This window comes from Pelmatolapia mariae, linkage group LG1 (assembly GCF_036321145.2).
Source record: "Pelmatolapia mariae isolate MD_Pm_ZW linkage group LG1, Pm_UMD_F_2, whole genome shotgun sequence".
Lineage (NCBI taxonomy): Eukaryota > Metazoa > Chordata > Actinopteri > Cichliformes > Cichlidae > Pelmatolapia > Pelmatolapia mariae.
This window is the reverse complement of record NC_086227.1, coordinates 41312287-41336337: the sequence shown is the minus strand read 5'-3', so window position 1 is coordinate 41336337 and position 24051 is coordinate 41312287. Positions and strand designations below refer to the sequence as shown.

The window sequence follows — 24051 nt, the reverse complement described above, 5'->3', positions numbered from 1 at the left end:
ATTCACTGTCTTCTTATTTACCTGTATTTGTTTCTAATTTATCTATATTTGTTTCTCTATTGTTTTCGCTTGTTTTTAACCTATTGTGAAGCACTTTGGTCAACTCTGTTGTTTTCAAATGTGCTATACAAATAAATTTTGAATTGAGTATGAATTGAATCATTTAACCAGGGATCTGTTTTAAGTCTAACACACTTATCAAGAACAGTTGCACAAGTGCCATTGAACAAAGTGAGCAGATGATAAGCACTTGACTTAAGGGAGTAATTGCCCAAGGGAGGGGTACCAAAGTTCTTATAAACAGCAGAGAAATGTCCAGCAGTAGGAGGAGTGATGATGTGGAATTCATGCACAGGTAAAAGATGTTTAACTGGTGGACATGGTGCAGAAATTTGGATTATAACAAGCATGTGATCAGAAAAGTTGAGCATACAAATTTGAATATCATATAGCTGTAGACCACAAGATAAAACTAAATCCAAAGTATGTCCACGCTCCTGGGTGGGACCCCTGAGTGATTGAACAAGATTAAAAGAGTCAATAAGATTCAGGAAGTCTTTCACAACAGGTTTTTGGGAGCAGCAAACGTGAATATTAAAATCCCCAAGGATATGAACGTTTTCAAGTCTTGGTAAAATCCCAGATAATTAGACAGAAAAGTCTTGAATAAAATTCTTGTTAAACTTGGGAGGACAATAAACAAGGGCACACAGCACAGGAGAATACAGATCCATGAGAAATAATCATACTTCCACACTGCCATAAATATCAGCAGTGGGCTGAGTTTTTAACAGTTTTTAAAAAACAGCTGCAAGAACTCTGTGCAACCAGTTTCCCACGGGGAGTTGAAAAACTTGCAGTTAGAGGGGATGAGTTCAGACAAAGGGGTTAACTCACCAGGATTAAGCCAAGTTTCAGTCAAGAATAAAAAATCCAAGTCCTGGGAGGTGAAGCAACCACGGAAGATGAAGTTCTTGTTAGCTAGCGATCTGGTGTTCACCAGAGCCAAGCTAATTGAAATCAGGCCAGAGATCGGCTGGGATGCGTTACCCAGCGGGCTGCGATTCTCTGAGACAACACTACCTCTACAGAGGCGAGGCGCGCAATGCTGTGGAAGTTGGTCACGGAGGTTTAGTATTTCCTCACATATAGGGTCTTGAATAATTAGGCCCTATCTTATGTTTGCCTCCTCGGACCTGGGGTCCACGTATGTGGTCATCACTGTCTGTCTCGCTGTCTGACCTCATGGAGGATAAGTCATGAGGGAGGATCTCATCTGAAAGTTCAGCCAAATGCTAGTAACAGAGGGAGGGATATTCCGGATGAGGAACACTCACTCTTTGTCAAACTCCTCGTTCTCCCTGTGGCCTCCTCCTCTTCAGTTTACAGTTTCTCCAGGCAAAGCTTTCACTCTGGCTTCTAGAAACTGACAGATGATAACAGTGTCTCATGCTATCAGATGCCAGAGGGAGTGGAGCAGTTGTCTGGCAAACCCAAACACCTGTATTCTGACATTTATTTGACTGTTATCCCTTAGACCTCCACCCTTCTTCGCTCTGCCTCCCTCTCCATCATTCACCTTGCTCTGATCTCGCTGACTGTCTGTCAGAGGGAATCTACCAAGATTTCTGCAGCCTAGAGAAGAGTAGGTACACACTCTCTGGTGTCTGCAAACACTATCAGTGTGTGCTGCTTTGATGGAGTGAACAGGGAGGTGATTTATAAGCTGAAAAATTTTTTGTTGTCCAATAAGAGGATAAAAAAGAAATGAGAAGAAAATAATTTATGTTGTGAAATTCAAATTTGAAGTATGTAGCAGATGGTTTTGAAGGAAAGGTGGGGGATGGTTGCAGAGCAGATTTTCCACAAATATCAACATAAAGAGCTGAAGTCCTAACTTCGCTCGCAGGTACAGTAGTACCTGCACAAAGCGTGTCTTTGTCCTGCCTTCTTCCCTTCACTCCCGACCAGTCATGACAGATGGCTGCCCTTAAGGTTGGTTCTATCAGAGGATGTTTTATGTGTCAAAAGGGAGTTTTTCCTGACTACTGTCGCCAAGTTCTTACTAATTTGGGGTTGCCTGACTGTTGGGGTCTTACTGTAGGGTCTTTACCCTTTTTTGTTGTGATTTGACAGTTTAAATAAAACATAACTGATTTGAAGTTTATACCTTCTTTAGTTATGAGTGAGTGCTATATTTTTGTGGTCTCTATATCTGTTACACAAGAATAAATCAGCAATGACACAATATCATCCACCAGTCTCCAGAAGTCAGATTGAAAGCTGTCACTTCCTGCTAACCAACATATCAAAATTAAGAACTTCAGTTGATGAAAACAGTTGTCTCAAGCTGCTTTATATCACAAAGGAGAGACTGTTTTTTGTTACAGAGGCAGGTTTTTGTAACCTAGCAACAACAAACACTTGCAAATGAGGTCATAGCTGTTTACAACATAAGAAATTCTGCTTGTTGATGCAGACATTGTGTACTCATTTGTAAGGTTATTCATATATTCACATATTTTATCATATTTTATTATCTTTAACCATATACTAGCTTATAATTGTACAGTTTTCCAGTCATCTTTCAAAGCACTTCTTTGGGCATGCATAAAGTCAGCTGTGAAATCTGATATTAAAAACCCCCAAAACAAAAAACAAATAAAAAAAACAATATTAAACAAACCCCAAACAATCCAGCTCAGTTTTAAAGTGAAGGGTAATTTTTAGGCCCCAACCAAAAAGGAAAAAAATGAGGACTCACAGAAATATGTCAAATCAAGTTTATTACAAAAAAGTAATAACAGAAAGGAAACATGTGATAGCGGGCAGCATTGAAAGCAAAGGATAGAAGCTATGAAATGTGACCTCTGAAACGTAAACCTTTTACCATGAGGTCATATGGTGACATGGAGGGGGACAAAGAGAGTACCTGGAGAAAAGCTTAATAATTATTTTATTTGAGAACTTTTACAAATAGATTTCTTCATTTTCAGTCTCAAAAGACCTGCAACATTGTTATTTTCGGTTTACTTGTAATTCATGTTGATGATATGGCACGCTAAGTGAAGAAAATCAAAAACCAAAATGGAGTATACATAAAATAAGATGTTTCCACAGTTCTCAGTTTTTGCCTTTGTAGTAAAGACCACCTTTCCTTTTCCTCTTCATCCAAACAATGGCACATCCACAGAGTTTCACTCTAAACACAGGCATCCTTGTTGGTGTTTGACAGCAAACACAAACACTGCTGTTTGGGGATTTGGGCTCAGTAGCAGGCTGGAAAAACATTTAGGACGTCTGCTGGAGGTGTAGGGTGGTATTTGAAATCAAACTGCTGTTTGGGGAGTGAGTGTGGGTGTCTCGAGTCATACATGTTAGACAGGCGAGTATTACACATCTGAGGGAATGAGATCTGACAAGGCAGATGAATAGAGCAGCTGATTTAAAGCCTATTTAATTTTGCTAGTGAAAAATGTAAAGCTCTAGTCCAAAGGAAACTGCTACCACTGTCCCTTTATCATGTTTTATTAGCTTGATCATTTCTGTGCTATAAGGATATCCTGGCACACAAGATAAAAACTTAACTTAGAATTCAGGATTAGCTTTGACACATTTAAGAGGACAAATAGGTCTGTGGATCATGTGGGAAGTGAATTCAACCAACCTGTCATGGTCCTGTTTCCTTCTTAAGAATTTGTTCAGTTTGGGTCCTGTTATGACTTTTATTGAGATTATTTCTTCTTTTTCTTGTGGTTCATTGTCTTTCTGTTGTTCTGATACTTCCCATTGTATTTTGAGGTTATGATATGTGGCTCTGGTTGCTTTACCACCTATTTCTCTCCTTCCTGACTGACTGCCTTGATTAGTTTTACCTGTGTTCAGTTGTTTTCACTTGTGTCAAATTAGCCCTGTATGTTGTCTGTATTGTAACGTTCCCATATGTTCTCAAGAACCAGACGTTTTGATCTCAGTTTGTCTGTTTATTCGGTAACACAGGCAAAAGGGCCGTTAACTCCAGGCAGAGTGCTTTCATACAACACCTCACTTCAGCCCCGCACAGTCACACAACAACAAGGACCCCCCTCCCCTTCCTGCACACATTAACTCCCTTTTTCCTGCAGCACAACTAAACATGTATCTTAAAGAAATAACAACAGTGTGTAGAGATAGCCAACCTGTCACTGTAAAATAACATTTAACCATCGTTACACTGCCCCCCCAGCAATAAGTTCCTTGTCTCCGAGGGAACTACACAGTCTCTGAGGCAGGGGGGTAGTCTACGTTCCCTCCTTGACCTCCTGAGCCCCTGTGGGGTAGACGGAGCTTTGGGGCTTTGAGGTGAAGAGCCCGAGAGAGGGGAACGCAGCTTCAGCAGGGGGTCCCTCTATGCAGGGTCATGGGGGGCTCTGTACACGTCTCTCAGGGAAGGAGGGGAGGGATTGTCCTCTATAGGGTGGCCATCGGGTCTCTGTGCACTTTCCTCCCTCTAGGAGGCAACTGCACCATGTAAACAACTTCCCCCACTCGTTCCAGGACACTGCAGGGCCCCACCCAGCTGCTATCCAGTTTAGGGCACCGTCCTTTCTTTCTCTTTGGACTGTAGACCCACACCAGCTCCCCAGCATGGAAGTGCCTCCCCTTAGTGGTGATGTCATAATTCACCACTATTTTGAACCAAGATGGCGCCTGGGTGTTTGGCACACCGTCTTTTATTTGTTTTATTTTATTGCTTTTAGTTAATTTTGTGCAACATGTCAGCCCTACATTGTTTTATGATCGCCAGACATTATTGGAAATAGGTTTATCTACCCAAGTTTTAGCTCGGTTTGGAAATGACAACCAAGGCTTTCTTCCTCCGTATTTGGAAGTAACACCACCACACTGGTGTTCCTTACCACTGCCACTGGATGTGGGGAAGCGACGCAGGAGACAGGGTAACCGTGGAGGTCGCCTCGTCAAGCTGAGATTCAGGATTTCTTGTTTTCCTCATGAGCTTCACTCCATTTGTCGATCCTGCCTGTGACTCTTGGTGCTTTTGCATGCTTTGGACCCGGTGGAATCCTGTTTGGTTCCTGTTGTGGGATCTCTCGAGAAGGGTTCTGCAAAATCCCCTCCTCTCCGACATCTGCGTTGGCGTGGAGTGGACCGAACAAACCTCCGACCTGTGGATCTGGTTGTTACTGCCTCGAAGCTCCTGACCCAATTCCTCTCAGGTTGGGTTTAATTAATGCCAGATTGGTGGCAAATAAGACATTCATTTTGAAGGAATTTTTCTCTTCCCATGCACTGGATTTTCTTTGCTTGACTGAAACTTGGATTCCACCCGGTGAGTTAAGTGCCTTTTCTGAATTATTGCCGGCTGGCCGTGCCTTTTTTAGTGTTCCGAGAGTTTCTGGTCGCGGAGGAGGGCTAGCTGTTGTTTTTAAGGCACATCTTGACTTTAAGCAGCTATCCCCATCCACATGCCACACCAGTTTTGAACTCTGTTTGTGCGAACTGGGCCACTTCACACACATCTTCGCTGTTGTGTGCGATTGTTTATCGGCCCCCGAAACATAATAAGGAGTTTTTATCCGAGTTCTCAGAGTTTCTTGCTGACTGTGCATCACGGCATGACCAGATCCATCATGCCAAGGACTTTCTGGACTTAGTGAACTCTTTTAATTTTGTTCGGTCTGTTAAAGGTGCCACTCAAGAACGTGGTCACACACTGGACTTGGTTTTATCACATGGTTTATCTGTCCGTAATTGCCTCTGCAGCTCTACACTAAACTTCCTGTTTTTCAGTCTGGCTGAGCACTTGGTTTATGAGTCAAAAGTGGCCTTGCTTTACAAGCCTTTATTATTAAAATACATAAAACAATATAATCAGAAAATAAGCATTAAGAATATATATTTATTTCTTAACAGTACTCGTCGAGGATGCGGTGTTCTCTGACCATATGCCTATTTTATGTGATATTGTTCTTTTTAATCCTGTTGTTAAGCGGGCTGTACCTGCTCCATGTTATCGTGCTTTTGGCTCAGATACCGCCGAGCGGTTTTCCATATTGTTTGACCAACTTATTTCTTTTCCTCCTGAGTTGTCCACCTCAAATGGATTAGTTTCTTATGTGGATTCTGCTTGTAAATCTGTCCTCGACATTGTCGCTCCTTTAAGATTCAGACAAAGGAAGCCAAAGGCTAGTCCTTGGCTAACTGATTTTTCCAGAGCTGCTAGAAAAGAATGTAGAAGATGTGAAAGACGGTGGAAAAAAGCTAGGCTGTATGTCTCTCTGGAAGGTCTTAAGACTAGCTGCAAAGTCTATCAGAGAGCAGTAAAGGCCGCCAAGCACTCCTATTTTTCCCAACTTATTGCTGCCAGCTCGCATAACCCTCGTGTTCTATATAACACTATAAATTCTGTACTTAATACAGAAGGCTATGTTCTTTTGCACTCTTCTGCGGTTATGTGCAATAAGTTTCTTAATTATTTTGTGGACAAGGTTGCTAGTTTGAGACCTCCGACTCTATCTATTGCTGACCCAGCCATGCATGGTTGTTGCTCAAGTTTTTTCTCTGCTTTTCTACCAATTGTTTTATCTGATTTAGAGAAACTTGTTTTGAACACTAAACCGTGTGGCTCCCCAAATGACGTTGTTCCTCCCCGTTTTCTCAAAAAGGTATTTCCTGCCAACGGACCACACATTCTGAACATTATTAATACTAGTCTTTTGTCTGGTCAAGTACTTTACTTAAGAAACCAGGCTTAGACAGTTCAGTCATATCAAATTTTAGACCCATCTCTAAGCTTCCCTTTCTTAGTAAGATTCTGGAAAGGATTGTATATACTCAGTTGTTTGACGATTTGAATGACTCTCAATTGTCGGAAATCTTTCAGTCCGGCTTTAAGCCATTTCACAGTACGGAGACAGCCCTCGTAAAAGTTATGAATGACATTCTGATAGCGACAGACCGTGGTAAATATGCAGTGCTGGTCTTGTTGGACATGACTGCTGCATTCGACACAGTGGATCACAATTTGCTGATCTCCCGCTTACAGCACTGTGTGGTTTGGCACTTTTGTAGTTAAAGTCCTATCTCTCAAATAGGTCCTTTTGTGTTAAGTTGGGGTCGGCTTCGTTCTCTGTGGCCCCTCTGCTTTGGCGTGTGCCACAGGGATCTATTCTTGGGCCATTATTGTTTTCACTGTACCTTTTGCCTCTTGGTGCGATTTTTCGAAAACATAAAGTGTCATTCCATCTATATGCAGATGACTGCCAGCTTTGACGCTCCACATGTTGATCTTGCAGCGTTGACTTCCCAACTAAAGAGTTCGATCACAAATCTCGGAGTAAAAATTGATTCTGCACTTACCTTTGATGACCACATAAACAGGGTGGTAAAATCAGCATTCTATCACCTCAGATGTTTAACAAAGGTTAAGCCCTTTCTTTCCAAGCGTGACTTGGAAAGTGTTATTCGTGCCTTTATTACCTCACGTTTAGATTATTGCAATTCTCTTTTAATAGGGGTTGGGCAGGGCACTTTGTCACACTTGCAACTAGTGCAAAATGCTGCGGCATGATTTTTAACTGGCAGAAGGAAATTTGACCACATCACTCCGATTTTGGCCTCTCTACATTGGCTTCCAATTGAATTTAGGATCCGTTTTAAAGTCCTTTTATTGGTTTTTAAATCTCGAAATGGTCTGACTTGTTAAAGCCCCATGTCCCCATTCGTTCCCTTGGATCAGCTGAGCAGTTGTTGCTTTCGGTCCCAAAGTCACGACTGAAACTTAGAGGAGGCCGAGCGTTCTCTGTTGCAGCGCCGATGCTTTGGAATAACCTTCCTCTCCATATTAGACAGGCTACATCAGTGCCAGTTTTTAAGTCCTTATTAAAAACCTATTTTTATTCCCTGGCCTTTAACTCTGCGTGTAACTGACATTTTTATTAATTTTATTGCTATGTCTGATTTCTGTTATTTTATCACTATATTTATATTTGTATTGTACAGCACTTTGGTCTACCAGGTGTGTTTTTAAAGTGCTATATAAATAAATGATGATGATGATAATTCCTCTTTTAGTGCAGGCCTGCCTTCGCCAGCTGCTCCCGGGCGTAGGAATGTGCAGAATCCAGCCAGTCCTGCAGCTTCCTTGTTTAGTCTCGGCCTGGTGGCACCTCTGGTACATCCGGGGGCTTCCCAAAAGCCAGCTCAGCAGGGGTTTTCAGCTCTCTCCCTAACATGAGCAGGGCAGGCATACATTGGGTGGAGTCTTGCACTGCCGACCTGTAGGCCATGAGGGTAAGGGGAAGATGGTAGTCCCAGTCCTGTTGGTGTTCTGAGGTAAGGATGGCTAGCTGCTGGGCCAGCGTCCTGTTAATCCTTTCCACCAGTCCATCGCTTCGGGGGTGAAGTGGGGTGGTGCGGGTCTTCTTAATCCCAAGGCGTTCGCACATGGGAGCAAATACCTTGGACTCAAAGTTACGCCCCTGGTCACTGTGGAGGGTCTCTGCTGTTCCAAAGCGGCTGAACATCCCCTCCAATAATGCAACGCTGGAGCTCCTCCAGGCAGCGAGCTACCTGTCCCTCTGGCTCCCTGAAACACATCAGCCACTGGAGGGCGGCATGATCAGTTCTGATAACGAACGATGTGCCACACAGGTAGTACTTAAAGTGTCTTACCCCTGCCACCACGTCCAGCAGCTCTCGTTGTGTGACACAGTAGCGCTGCTCACTCCTATTCAGGACCCGGCTGAAGTACGCCACCACCTCTCACCGTCCGGCCCGACCTGCGACAGCACAGCTCCCAGCCCCACATTACTTGTGTCAGTGTCCAGGACAAAAGGCAGGGTGCGGTCAGGGGGGGCGAGGACCAGGGGCGAGGACCAGGGACTCTGTCAGCGATCTGCGAAGGGTGTTGAATGCCTGCTGACAGTCCTGGGTCCAGATCAAGTCACGGTCCTTCTGGAGGAGGTGGAAGAGTGGTGCAGCTATAGAGGACAAGCCCTTCACAAACCTCCTGTAATAAGACGCCAGTCATAGGAAGCTTTTGAGCTGTTTCTGGTCTGCTGGGGTGGGCCAGTCAGTAATGGTGTGAATTTTTTCCTCCAAAGTGCTGATGCCCTCATGGCCCAGCTTGTGGCCCAGAAACTGCACCTCCCTCCTCATGAAGTGGCACTTGTCGGGGTGCAGCTTCAGGCCTGCAGCTGCCACCCTCTCCAACACTTTTCTCAGGGCATCCAGGGCACCATCAAAGGAGCTCCCGTGTACTAGAAGGTCGTCCAGGCAGACCAGACACTGTTGCCGTGGGACACCAGCTGGCACACTGTCCATAAGCCTATGGAAGGTAGCAGGAGCATTGCAAAGAACAAAGCTCAGGACTTTGAACTGCCATAGTCCCCTGTTGGTGCAGAAGGCTGTCTTCAGTCTGGACTCAGGGGACAGTGGCACCAGCAAGTAGCCACTCCGCAGGTCCAGGGTGGAGAACCAGGAGGATCCGGCTACTAAAGCGAGAGACTCGTCAATCCTGGGAAGGGGGTAAGAGTGTTTGTCACTTTGTTGAGTGGTCTGTAGTCCACGCAGAAACGCATCCTTGGGCTGTTTTTCTTAGGCACCATCACCACAGCGGAGGCCCACGGGCTGTCGCAAAAAATCCAGCCCAAGGATGCAGGTGTCCTGCACGTCAGCCACCCAGGCAGCATAAGGCACAACGAGGTCTCCCACCTTAAACTGGAACACTCCCCTCCGCTTCATCACCGCCTGCAGCAGCCGCTTCATCACCGCCTGCAGCAGCAGCTTCATCACCGCCTGCAGCAGCAGTTCCATCACCGCCTGCAGCAGCAGCTTCAGCTTCGCCCTCGTCTGGTCCAGCCTCCGTGTCTTCGTCCTCGCCTGGTCCAGTCTCTGTGTCTTCGTCCTCGTCTGGTCCAGCCTCCGTGTCTTCTTCCTCGTCTGGTCCAACCTCTGTGTCTTCTTCTTCGTCTGGTCCAGCTTCATCATCATCATCCCCGCCGGCAGCGTCCTCATCATCATCCACGCCAGCAGCGTCAGCCTCATCATCATCCACGCCTGCAGCGTCAGCATCAGCCTCATCCACGCCTGCAGCGTCAGCATCAGCCTCATCCACGCCTGCAGCGTCAGCTTCATTGGCTTCCGCAGCTGCCACACTGCCGCCCAGTCCTGCCTTGCCTGATCCAGCCTCTGCCTCGTCTGGTCCAGCCTCCATGTCTGCATCCTCGTCTGGTCCAGCCTCCGTGTTTTCATCCTCGTCTGCAGCAGCAGCTTCGGCCTTGCCTGGTCCGGCCTCTGCCTCGGCTTCTGCTTCGCCTCGTCCGGCCTCCGTGTCTTCGCCCTCGCCTGGTCCCGCCTCCGTGTCTTCGCCTGGTCCCGCCTCCGTGTCTTCACCTGCTCCTGGTCCGGCCTCGCCTGCAGCAGCCTCACCTGCCTCGCCTGCAGCAGCCGCCTCATCACCCTCGCCTGCAGCAGCGGCTTCAGCACCCTCGCCTGCTGCAGCCTCAGCAGCCTCAGCATCCTCATCCTCGCCTGCTGCATTGGCCTCAGCCTCGTCTGGCCCGGCCTCTGCCTCGCCTGGCCCGGCCTCTGCACCGGTTTCGGCCTCGCCTGATCCAGCTTCAGCATCAGCTTCGGCCTCAGATGCAGCTTCAGCCTCATTCTCCTTCTCATCCTCACCTAGTACTGCTGCTGGCATGCCGCCATCCGGTCCGCATTGGGTTCCTCAACATCACTGGTCATTTTCTAGGCCGCTGGCTGGTTATCATCGCCATCGAGGACGCCCTCCTGAACGGGGTTGTCACCGCTACTGCCTCCCCCGTGGCCGGCCTCCGGACTTCTGTCGCCACCACCGCCTTCTGCGTGGCCGGCCTCCGGACTTCTGTCACCGCCACTGCCTTCCGCGTGGCCAGCCTCCGGCCTTCTGTCGCCGCCACTGCCTTCTTCAAGGCCGTCCCCCTGAACTGTTTCATCCTGGCCTTCTGTGCTATCGGCCCCCGGGCCGGCCACCTGAACTATGTTTTGGACTCTGCTCCCCCATGAATGTTTGGGACTATGGGGCCTCCGTTTTGGTCCTGGTCCGGACCCTCTTTCCTGGGCCTCCCACCACCCACCCGGGCTTTGTGGTTCATTTGTGTTTTGGGGCTGTCGGGAGCCAGCCCTTGAGGGGGGGGGGTACTGTCATGGTCCTGGGTCGGTGACCCAGCGCTTTAAGTTTATTATTATCATTTTTCTAGTTTATTCTGATTTTGTATTTGTTCTTAGGGTTTGAGTTGTGTGTTTCTATCATCCCTACCTGTCTCTCCTCTGTGTTCCTCTGTGAATTTTCTGTGTACTTAACGTTATTCCATGTTCCTCCGTGTCTCTCTGCTCCTCGCTCCATGTCCTCCTTTTTGTATTAGTTTTCCCAGTTTAGGTTTATGTTTAGTTCTGCCCACATCTTGGTTATTGCTCACTGTTAATAAATAACACTTGCACCTCCGCCATTGTCTGCTATTGGATCCTCCTTTCTCACACACTCAGAAATTAAAGTACAGAAATGTACCTATAGGGGTACAATGGCTTGTCACTGGGGTGGTACCCTCTAAGGTACCGTTCTGTACCCTAAACTGTGGGTACTGATTTGTACCCTTGTAATTTGTACCTTTTACACGTCAAACCTGTACTTTAAAGGGCAAAGTTGTACCCTTAGTATAAAGTACAAAAAAGAACCCTTAAAATGAGTACAAAAATGTCTTTCTAAAGGTTCAGTATCTACACACAGATTTCCTATATTTTTCTTCTCAAGATTTGAAAAAATGAAGATACAAAGTCAAAAATACTTGTCACATTTATTACCTTCTTAAATACATTGCTTAACTGTTACATACAAACTGTTATCAACAGAGTATGTGTCATAAGCTGCAACATCAATTTCCTGTCCAGGTTTTAGCAACGTCCATTCACTATCAACTCTAACACTGTATGAATGAAAATGGTTGTCATATAACAGAGGAATGAGAATTTTTCCACAAAAGACCCACATTGTGTCAATATTAAACATGTACTTAATTTGCCAGAACAGAGGAATCTTCTCTGAATGCAGTACATCAATGACAAACACATCTCTTACACAGTATTTGACACTGTTCACAATTACTTCCGACACACGCTGGAAAGCTTTCTTAGCACTATCAACTTTAGAAAAGCCACAATAGACTGTCAGTGCTTGTTGCAGTTCCAGTGGTAATGACAAAAATGGTGTAGTCACACTTTTTCCAAAAACATTTTCAAATTCACCAAGTAAACTTTTGTTAGAAAACTCCCAGCACTGTCTGAACTGATGTCTGTTGCTCAAAGTTGTAGCAATGTTCATAAAATTTCTACAATTGCGGGACAACGTTTTGAAATACTGGTGCTTACTTTCAAATCTCATACACCATAACAAACGTAGAGGGCCGAACATTTCAATAAGTCTTGCATAGTGGATTAAATAATGACACTTTGGTGTAATTACATCCCCAAATACACTTTTCAGTTTTGTGAGAAACTCATGGACAAGCAACTTCAACAATAAAATATTCTCTTTTCGCACTTTTTTAGCCATTACAATCTCTGTTATTTCACGACATAGAAGAAAAACATGCCAATATTTACAATTAGGTGGCACACGGTCTGCCATCAGAAATGGCAGCAATCTGAACAGGCACCACTTTTGAGATGCTGATCCAACAATACCAACACTCTGAAGTCTCTCTGATAACTGTACTGGTTTGTTTGTTTTGTCATTCTGACCAATGGGCAGTTTTTGCAATTCTTCATTGATCTCTCTAATTGTAATATGCTTCTCAGTGTGGGCTTTACAAATCACTAGTTTCATAACTAGAGGAACTACACCTTCCAACAGATCATGCATTACATCAGGTGGTAAAGCTTGCGTAACACTGAAATAACTCAGTCTGTCAAAAGGACATGAACTATTTACACCATATATTGTTTTATCATCCGGAAATTGGATTCGTGCAAGATGATACTGGTGAACCTCTGATGTTCTTAAAACAAAGCTTTCTTCCTCAAAGGATTGTTTCATATCTTCATAAGAAGCCATGCAATACCGACAAATTCTACCAGTGTTAAATGACATAGAAAAACCACCAATCATGTGAGCTGATAAATTATCATAAGATAAAGTTGCAAGAGCAGCATGAATAGTGTGTTCAGTTTTATCAATGGTAAAAGTAAAGCCATCAGTGGAAAGTTTTTCCAAATCATCAAGCAAAGGTTTAAGGATAACATGCCAACCACACCGCTTAACGAAAGAATAGCGTACCAATAACGCTAGATGAATGTGTCTCTGCTGAGAAGTGTACCTTTTGTCCAAATTGCCTACAGTGTAATAAAATGCACTAAGTTTGTGTTTGGATCGTTTAGATCCTAGGGGATTAAGTACTTCAAATTCATCCTCATAAAAATGGAGTCGCAGTGCATTTGGGTTATCCTTGAAGAATTGATGATGTCTGAAGATTTCTCCATCAGAGTAATCTGTTAGAAATTCATCAGTTTCCGAATTGCCATTTGAAAAAATGTGATCTTGTATGTCTTCATGAGAAAGATAATTTTTTAGCACCTTATCAACAGGTACATATGAATACGAGCCAACTGTATGACCCACAGAGTCTCTTAATTTGCAATGAACAGGCTCTGTCATATTGAGCTTTGATTTGCAATGTTCTTTGACCAAATAAGGAGATCGAATAGCTGTTGAAGCCTTCTCAAAAAATTCATTTGAATGCAGGACATTTTTAAGCTCTGGACACAAAGATACGTCAAGACCCATTTTTTCTAAATGATATGCTATAAAAGCATCGTAGTTCTCCTTGAAAAAACACATCAGAAAATTTACGTCTTCCACAATTTCTTCTTGAACTGAGACTGGTAAAGAATTTTTCTCTCTGCACTTAAGAATGAACTTGAAAAGATTGTCTCTGAAATTTATCAAAAATTCATCCCAGGATGGAGGGGTTTCAATATTTTCAGTTATGTCATTTGCAAATTCATTTAGGTGTGGACTGACTACCTCCTGCTCATTTTCATCTAAGTCTTTATGGGGACACAACACCTGTTCTCTGTGTTTCCTATACACATGTCGTCTGAAAGATTCATATTTTTTGAAGGAAGAACAGCAGTCACTGAGTCCACAAGTTATATCAAAATTGGCGTCATGGGAATGAATAAGTCCTATGTGCTGAATAAGCTTTGTCAAACTAAAGGTTCTTCTGCCACATTTGGAGCACTGATATGGCTGAGGCATGGTGGTCAATACAGAAGATTTATTTGTCTGGTGACTGTGATTGGCAGAGGCCGGTCCTCACCCTCATCTATTTTCACAATGTACTTTTGGAGAAAAATCAGGGTGTTCTTCAGATGTTTTGGGTAAGCAAAGTTGAAGACAAAATACAAGCAGAAAGAAGAGATGATTCCTTCAAAAATACACGAGGTTCTGCACACTTCACTGCCATCCAACTTCACAATGTTTGGAGCGCTTCTGGAGAACACTGGTTTCCAGTCTTCATGAAGTAGCTGAACAGTTGGATAGGGGGTTTTAGGATGAACCTTTGAAGTGAAAAGAGAAGGTAGAGGAAAGCAATATCTTAGTCTCTTAACAAAAGATACATTTGTTTTCCTTTTATATAGACTAAATATTTTTATACACACACCTCTCCAAGTATGACAAAGAGATCCAGTTTCTCCTTGAAGATGTATGGCAGGAATAAAAGTGCAGCCCTTGTGTCAAGATCTGCCAAAAAAACCAAACCAAACAAAACAAAAAAAACCAAGATCATGCATTTTATTTGGCATTTCCAGTTACCTATAAAAATTATATAAAATGGAAGCCTTGGAAGTTTAAAAAAAAGCAAATACCTGGTAGGTCATCAGTGAGAGCCTCCTCTCTTGCATCAAGGTAGAGCTGGTAGAGCGGGGTTTTCCCTCGTGTAAGGTCAATCACCTTTGCTGCGACACATGAGAGCCCTTCACGAAATCGCTGGCTTACATTACCCGTTGTTGGTTGGATCCACCCGAGTTCGTTGCACAGCTACAAGTAAAAAATTCATTTTCAGTACAAAATAACAGTGTATGAAAATGAAATAATCTAAAGTTGATATTAATTATGTATGGTGCTGCATAATTATTTTTTTTATAGAATTTAACAACAATACTGTAAGAAGTTACATGAACATACAAAAAAAGGAAAGAGGGACAGATGAAGAAAGCAAGGTCAAGGGCAAATAAAATTTACTACTATAAACATGTTAAATGTGACAGCTATTTCCAAGTTCAATTCAGCTTTCTGACTTACACCAGTAGGCATCCCTAAGAAGGGGTACTTCTTCAACACATCCTCCACAGGCATACCATCTGCAATTTCTTTTTGCCGCCAAGCAAACGTTTGCTGCATACGGTTATGAACCACCATGGTATCTGGTTGCATCTTCTGATATTGGCACTGTAAAATCTTTAAGTGGGCGTCTATGGATAATAAATCCTCTCCTTGGACGCATGGTCCCTTGAAAGAAAGCAAGAGTGAGAAGAGAAAGTCAAAACAGATTAGACACATAAGACTAAATATACAATTAGAGCTGACACGATCTGTGCATCACAAAGAACTTGTATCGGTTAAAGTTAACCGATACCAGGAACCAATATTTAAAATATGGAAACTCTGAAATAATTTCACATAAAATCTTAATTGTTAACTTGAAATTTTAGTTTTGGAGTCATATTTAAAATGTTTTTTGTTTTTTTTTCCCCCCAATCTAGTTCACCCTCTTTCCAATTAATAATTTTTTGTGAGGTAGAAGTATTAGCACTGGTACTTTGTATTAGCAAGTGCTCTAATCCAAGTATTGGTATTGTTTTGGTTTGAAAAAAGGGGTACAGTTGCATCCCTAATCCTTAGTTTTAGATGTAATAACAGATGCAAGAACACTTTATAGCTCAAGATGTCCCTCACACCAACCTGACAAACATTTCTCTGACTTGTTCGTTGACATTTATTAGGCTGCCCTCTCCTCGTAGAACCAAACTTCTCCTTACAACGCCTCACTGCCTCACTGTCGACTAGTGGTGCCCGCTCTGATTTGAATTTACGTCTCAAAGACATATGCCATGTGTGCTTGTTGAACAGAAACATAAGTTACTGTAAAAACAATCTACACAAGATACACCCAACAAAGAATCAGTAAACATACTTCATACAAACCTACTGAGAGGCTACAGATTGTCTTACTAACAAAACAAGATCGAAAAAAGCTTCACTTTTACTTTGTAATCTTGAAGGAACCTTATGCAAATTTTAAATTTAACTTACATAACCATTTCCCTCACGATCCTTGAGGAAAGGATACTTCATTACCAGCGTCTTCACAGCTTGCACATATTCAGAATTTGTGGGATACCTGTAATATCAGAAGAAACATAAGTGTTAGAGCAACTGCTGACAAACAAACTTTATCAAGTGTCAGTTATTGTTTCTTAGTAATGTAGCGTTTATTTTCAATATGACAGATTCAGCTTTTTCTAAAGCAACAAGCTAACATTACCCTGATTAACTTACATAGTATACTGTGCCACAGCTTCATATAGAACTCTGATTATTGTGTGTCTGTCCCTTGGATTTTTATGGCACGGTTCTTTGTTGTCCAGTTTTAGTTGCAGATTTTTGGGAAATCTTGGAATTTCAAAAGAGGCTGGCAGTCTCAAAGTATTTTCATTGCTGTGAAAACAGTTAAGTGTTTGTTTTTATTGCATGAATTGATGTATAAAACACTACAGTAACAATACATATGGTAGAAACAATGATCATATTAACTAAATCCTAAAAGTGCATAACGGTCAACATGTATGCTTCAGACATACTAACTTCATTATAAATAAGAAAATACCTTATTAAAGTTGACGAAGTAGATGGTTGCCAGTCTTCTGGAGAGACAGTCTGTAGAGTCAGCGTCACTGAAGATTCCTTCATCCTTGACACAAATTGGTTGAATTTAACCTGCTTTTTGAAGGATCCTTGGAAAAGGTATGCAACCATAGTCTCAGTAAGACCGCAGTCAACTGTGTCACCATCAACCTCATTGTCTGCAAGATAAATGGTAGTACACACTCTAAATTCCATGTAAGGATATTTATCACCACATTTTTACATGGGTAAAAACCGTATATCACACACATTAAAACCTTTTGTACAACTTCTTTCAGTTCAAAGAAATATTCATTAAAAAAATCAGTAAATTAAATAAAATAAACCACATTTTTAGAGTGAATCCTCTCGATATGCAAAGTTTTCATTTTTAAATTTAGATGTTTGTTTGGGACTACTGGACACACGAGAGCAGAGTCTGCTGTAATTTGTTAATATTCACTACTAAGGTGACTCCTTTCTCCAGATTTCCGACAGTTTCTGCCGTCTGTTCTTTCAGACCGATTACTTATAGCGATTACACCCGCAGGACCTATTACAAGCTCAGATTACATGCTGAAAAAGTTCCCACATTGCTTAAAACGCGACTATCAAACCCCAGTTGCGACACCCTTGTTATATTTTAAACAAGTGCGGCGTCAAGATATTTCCTTTAAACGTTATATTCAGCCGGCCATGTGTGTTGATGGCCTTGGAATGGATGTAAAAATGTGATTTTATTAAACCATTAATACACTAATGGCAAACTGCATTCAGCTTCCAGGGAATCAAATTTCGCGCCGTTCCGCTGCGCAGGGGTTACCGAACCCCTGTGGGGTGGCGAACCACATATATAAGTCCAAACTTAAAAAAATACTATGTGTACACATTTTTCATTTTTCAGAACTGTGATCTCAACTTTACACATGAAATGTTTGTAAAAACGTTTGTAAAAAGACATAATTTGAGCTAAGACAGTGCCGAAACTAGCTAAATTGCTAATATACTTTAAGCTAGGCTAAACCAATAATTAGTAATTACGCTACATTTTTCTTTAAATAAAACTTACCTCTGAAACGCTGAGCTTCAGCTTCGGTGACATCTAAGCCCCACTCTTGTATTTTTGTTAAGAGTTCCTCGGTTGAAAGTGAACAGAGCACACCAGGACTTGCAAGTTCGTAATCCATCTCCGTCCTTTGACAAAACAAAATGGCACCTGCTGCATTTACAGAAAGTTCTAGAATCCACCAGCTATTCGTTGAGTTTCTTCTTCTACTTTTTGTTTGATGTTGTGAGGATGGGCTCAACTCGCACTCCGAGTTCAATAAGGGTGCTTTTTTGCAATTCATCCAAATAGTTATACTTTAAAAAAACACTCTCTTAAAAAAATGTTAAAATGTTTTTCTTTCAAATAAATTTATTGTTCTTAAAGCAGCTTAAAAATAAGGGGGTTCAGGGCATACAAAAACAACAACAGCAATGAAAATAATAAAAAATAAAATAAAAACACTAAAATATATGCTTAAATCAATACAGTTGCAAATAAATTACTGTCAAAAGGAATTAAAAAAAAAACTCTAATCAAAAAGAGCTTAATCAACCTGTACTTTATCTTTTGAAAGAATGGGTACAAATAAGTACTTTTCACAATTAAGGAACATGTATGTACCTTTCAGACGCTAAAAAAGGTACAGATAGTTACCCCGAGGTCCAATATTTGTCCTTTTTGTACCTTGGGGCACAGTAATGTACCCCTTCCGTACCCCTATTTCTGACTGTGCACCTTCATACGACTGCTGCCCCAGTCGTGACACCCTCTCCTTGTTATTAGTCTTTGCAATCTCCTTTCTGCTTGCCCTTCATTCTGTCCCTTGTGTGCTTCTTTGTGTGAAATGATAATCTGAACCTTGTTTTTCTGGGTGTAAGTTTTATTGTTAAATAAGAGCATTTTGCTTATGTTTTCTGCCTACTGTGCATCATTTGGGATTTTTCTCCTGTGAATCATGAATACTATGGCTCCAGTTTGCTCCATATGTTTGTGAGGCATTGCCAGCTCCATGTAGTCCATGTGGGTATAATGGTACGTGTGTTTTTATTGTTATTTCATTTTCTTTTGTTATATTTTTTTTCCTTTTCTTTTTTGTTTTTTTGTTTTTGCAAAAACTGGACCAAAACATTGTATTAACCAAACAGTGGTATGAAATTCTCCTGACACTTTGTGGTTTGAGAATTGGTGAAGGAACTAATGATGAAAAATGAACTTAAAAACGAATATGCCAAGACTTGAACACTCTGAGGTTTAAATCATTGACGATCTGAAGTATCTGTAACCTCCAAATGATAGAAATTTTGAAAATCTATTTACATATTTTCTCTAAAAGTCTCTTTATTTATTTTTTTTTACCATATCAATTATTCTAGGGATTAAGCTTATTTACTCATGAGGTCTAAAGGCCTCAGTATACCGGCCACATTGGTTGCTTTGCTTGTTGCTGTTAACATCATCACATGGTCACTTGCTGTGACACTAATCAGAAGGTTGATGGTTTGATCCCTAGCTGCACAAGTCTGTATGCCAAATATCCTTGGGCAAGATACTAACTCCAAGTTGTAAGAACTAATGTTGCTACTTACTTACAAAAAGCTTAACAACATTAACTGTACCAGCCCCCACCTTTACAACAAAACCATCTGCTACATACTTCAGCACTTGTGTGAGTGGGTGAATGAGACAAGTTGTATGTTGAAAGAAATTAATCAGTTTTTTTTTTTGTTGTTGTTGTTTTTCTTCAAAGTCTCATCTCTCAAAAAAGTTCGTGTCAAACCGATCCAGTATTTTGGAGTTTTGACTTGCCAGCATTTTTAAAAAAAAAAAGACTATTTAATTCCAGGGTTGCTTAGCGTCTATATAGTTTCCTATATTTTCCTCCTGGTGTTCTTGATTTCTTCCTAGTTCCCCATTGCGTTAGAGTTTATGCTTCCCTCAGTGTTTCACTCTCTTGTGTCTCATAAATTAATTTTTATCTGTTTCCCCGTTTTCACATTTTCTGCTTTATTTTGGTGAGTTGTTGTTTTTGTGCTTTGCAATACCTCATCTGCTGTTTTAGTCCACCGGTGTCTTGTTCTCCTAACCTGTCTCTACTCCCCCTAATTGCTTTTCCATTTATATCTCATTGCTGTCTCCCCAGTTCCTCTGTCAGTATGTCTGTTTATGTTCCTGTGCCAATTCGCTGTTTCCAGCAGCTCCTAGCCCTAGTGTGTTTTAAGTTCGAGTCAGTTACAGGCTCCAGTTCCTGTTTCTGAGCTTTATCTTCTTATTCTGTATTTTCTTTGTTGTTATTTCTTTTTGTTGAATTCACCATGTCTCCACATGTCTGCATTTGGGTCCTCAGCACAAACACTTGATATGCACATCCCCAAAACCCTTTTCTTAGCTACTGTTTTGGAGCAACTGTGCCCACATAATTTCCTCTGGGATGAATAAACTATTCGGATTCCGATACAAAATGGTTTTAAAAACTGATGCAGTCACACAACTTTGTCTTCATCCCAGCTGTGGTGACAACAGCTCAATGCAGCAGGTTGCAAAAATACGTCAGCCTCGAGAAATAATGTCTGTCAGCTGACCTCCTCAGAAGTTCTGGAGGAGCTCAGACCCCAGTTAGACCCCAGTTGACTCAAGGTGCTTAATAAGACCCTTAATAAAGACCCTACAATAATATGACCCCCTATGAGCAAGCACTTTGGTGACCAGTTGGGGGTGAGGGGAAAGAGACAAGGTGATATGGTACTATAAAGTCTTTAGGATAAGATGGGACCTGATTATTCAAGACCTTGTATGTGAGGAGCAGGATTTTGAATTCAGTTCTGGATTTAACAGGGAGCCAATGAAGAGAAGCCAATATAAAGGCTTTTCAGGTCATTTCCAGTCTAGAAGTAATAAATGCATAAACCAGTTTTTGTGCATTATTTTGATACAGGATGTTTCTCATTTTAGAGATATTGCCCAAACGGAAGAAAGCAGTCCTACATATTTGTTTAATATGAACATTCAAGGAGCTTCCACAGGCCCCGCTGGTTTAGAAACTTATTCTCGTTAACGACAAGCAAGGAAACAAGACAAACAGCTTTTACGTGCTTGCAAGGGAGACCCTGATCGGTGTCTCAGAAAGCACTCTGAATCCAACCGCAGAATGACCCCAACTTACGCCTCCGCTTGCTGCCTTTTATTGAAAACAGTTACAGTACACACAAGCACCTCCCATTGTAACCCCCCCCCCCCCCCCCCATGGTTACAAAAGATAAGGCACTATGTGTGTATGTGTGTGCACGTATAAGCACGTGTATGCGTGCGAGAATGTGTGTGTGTGTGTGTGTGTGCGTGCGTGTGTGTGTCTGTGTGTGTGTGTGTGTATGTGAGTGTGTGTTTGGGGGTGCGTTTGTGTGACCTCCTGCCCACAAAAGGATCATAAAAGCAGGAAGTTTACTAAGCAACAAACAGAACCTCACATAGATGTGCCCTAACCCTAACACTTCAGCCTCCCCCACCAACAAACTGGCTGGAGAGGTGGTCACAGACAAAGAAATGTCTTTGATCCTACAGTTTGAACTAAGACTTACAAATTTAAGTAACACAATGACAACATTTAACAATTTGACTCCAACAGTTAGCCTCCAAGTTTCCTCACAATGTTACTGTTACTAAGAACTGTTTGAAACTCTTAAAAAAAACCAGTCTTCTTCAGATTTTCAGTTAAAAGTAAGTAGCTGTACCTAATGATATGACTGCGAGCAGTTTGAATAATGAGTAGTTGTGAATAATTGTTTCTGTAATGGTTAAAATCACCCTCAAATATTTTATCTGAGCTTAGTACTAAATGTGATTAGAATTCCAAGTAAGGCCAAGGTGGATAATGGAACAAATAAAATGTTTTACTGAGTTTTCCAATTAGGTTGGAAAACGGGATAAGAGTCCGGCTTTCAAATGAGTTAAAATCTGTCTGGGTCTTTGGTTGATTAATAAGGTGGAATGGAAGATTAACACTACTCCATGAACTGTGTTTCGAGGATTCTGAGGAGTGTTAATTCATTTAAGTTAACATATAACATATATATATATAACTTATAACATATAATTTACACAATAACAGACATCCTTTGTCTGTTATTGTGTAAATACTTACGCTACTGTGTACTTCACACACATGGATAAATGCCAAACTGCCTTTCATTGTTCTTGTAACAGTGACAATAAAAAGCTATTCTATTCTATTCTATTCTATTCTATTCTATTCTAACCAGGTTTCAGTTGGGAATACTGTATTTTTTTTCTTTTTTTCTATGTATTAATGTTTAAATCATGTTTTGCTGATTTTTGGTTTGGTTTTGGGGGGTCTAGGAGCAGGCACCGTCTGTAAGGGGATGGGGTTTTGGGAGGCAAACAGGAGGAGAGAACCTGCAGAGCCGCATGAATGATTGCAACTTTTCATGTTTAATTTACCCATGACCACTGCGGTACTACTGATGTGCCTCAGTGCTTCAGTTTATGGGAGGAGGTACGTATACTGACATAAAAACACATGGAAAACATGTTGTTAAATGAACACTTTTTAAACTACAGCAGAGGCTTTTTGCAAAGAGGATCGGCCGAAACCACTGACATTCTGGAGTGTAAATGGAGAAGATGGATGGTGTACAGTGCTGTCACTGTCATGATATCCTCCCACAAACCCTCCACCACACACAGAGTGTTTTATTACAATCAGTACCCATGTCTGCTTACACTGGGGAAAATGTGTAAGAAATAATGATGTGGATGATCATGGGGGTCTGGATTGAAGTGTTCCTATAAGAATTCTACTAGTGTAAGCAATTTATTTCTTAACACATAGTTCATATTGTTTAAGACATGCAATATATCTGCCAAGTGTGATGCGAAATATGGCTTTAATACAGTACACACACACACAACACACACAACAGGGTAAAGGAAATATTTCTGCCCCATGAACAAACCTACCCACCATCTAAAACTGAACAGAAACACAAACAAAGCATTTTTATTTAGACTTGCGATGAACTTGGAGAGCTTTGAAAACATGACAAGTAGAATCTCTATTTTATATATACACAAAATAATATAAATAGCATTTTAGATAACATCTGATTTTAGCTGATTATTTAATGCATTTTTTTAAACCCACACTAATGAGGAAACTTTCCACCATTCATAACTTCCCAGCACAAGTCTTGAGCAAGGCAGCAGAAACAATATGCTTTGTCACAACTGTTGGTGTTTTAATCAGCTAAAACTGAACTAAGGCATGAGAGCTGTGAATAAATATTCATGGGCCTAAGGTTGTACTTATTCTTAAGCACAAATATTTAGTGTTGCCACACTTTTAATCTGTTGATATGTCGACAGATTAAAAGTTTTCTGTGGTCCCATCCCCAATCGGACCAGGAGTGACATGTTTAGCCACATGTTCTCCTTAAACTGCTGGCTGTATGAGTAGTGTCCAAAAAGGATGTGGGCTTTACAGATAATTGGGAAACTTGGAAAATCCTGATCTTTTAGGTGAGTTTGAATGGAGCAGCTGTCATTTCTAGAAATCTGGTCAAATCTATTAACACCCCCCAAAAATGTAACGATCTATAGAGATTGTGTCTGCTCCCAGACCAACAAAAAACAAACTAAAAACCAGCAAAAAATGATTTAAGCATATGAAAAATCACGAAGAAAAAACAATATAGTATCCACAACTACATCAAAGAGTAAAACAGTGAAATGTGGATTATTAAACATTAGGTCTCTCTCTTCTACATCCCTGTTAGTATGTGAAAAAATAATTGATCAACAAACTGATTTTCTCTGCCTTATAGAAACCTGGTTACAGCAGAATGATTATATTAGTTTAAATGATTCAACACCCCTGAGTTATATTAATTGTCACAGTCCTTGAAGTACAGGATGAGTGGGGGTGGGGGCTGTTGCAGCGGTCCAGACCCAGACAGAATTTTTATTCATTTGAAAGGTTGATGCCTTGACCACCCTATCTCGAAAATGCAAAAATCTATTTTATTTATGGTCCTGGGTCATTTTGACCCAGCGT

The 24051-nt window shown here is 41.6% G+C and overlaps 1 long non-coding RNA gene across 1 annotated transcript; it reads right to left on the bottom strand.

Moving 5' to 3' along the window:
• Positions 1 to 16358: 16358 nt before the first annotated feature.
• Positions 16359 to 17099, bottom strand: LOC135933624 (uncharacterized). Its single transcript, XR_010573854.1, has 3 exons — positions 16923 to 17099; positions 16595 to 16753; positions 16359 to 16436 (listed from the first exon to the last, which is right to left on the bottom strand). It is a non-coding gene; the product is annotated as an uncharacterized LOC135933624 (long non-coding RNA).
• Positions 17100 to 24051: the final 6952 nt, after the last annotated feature.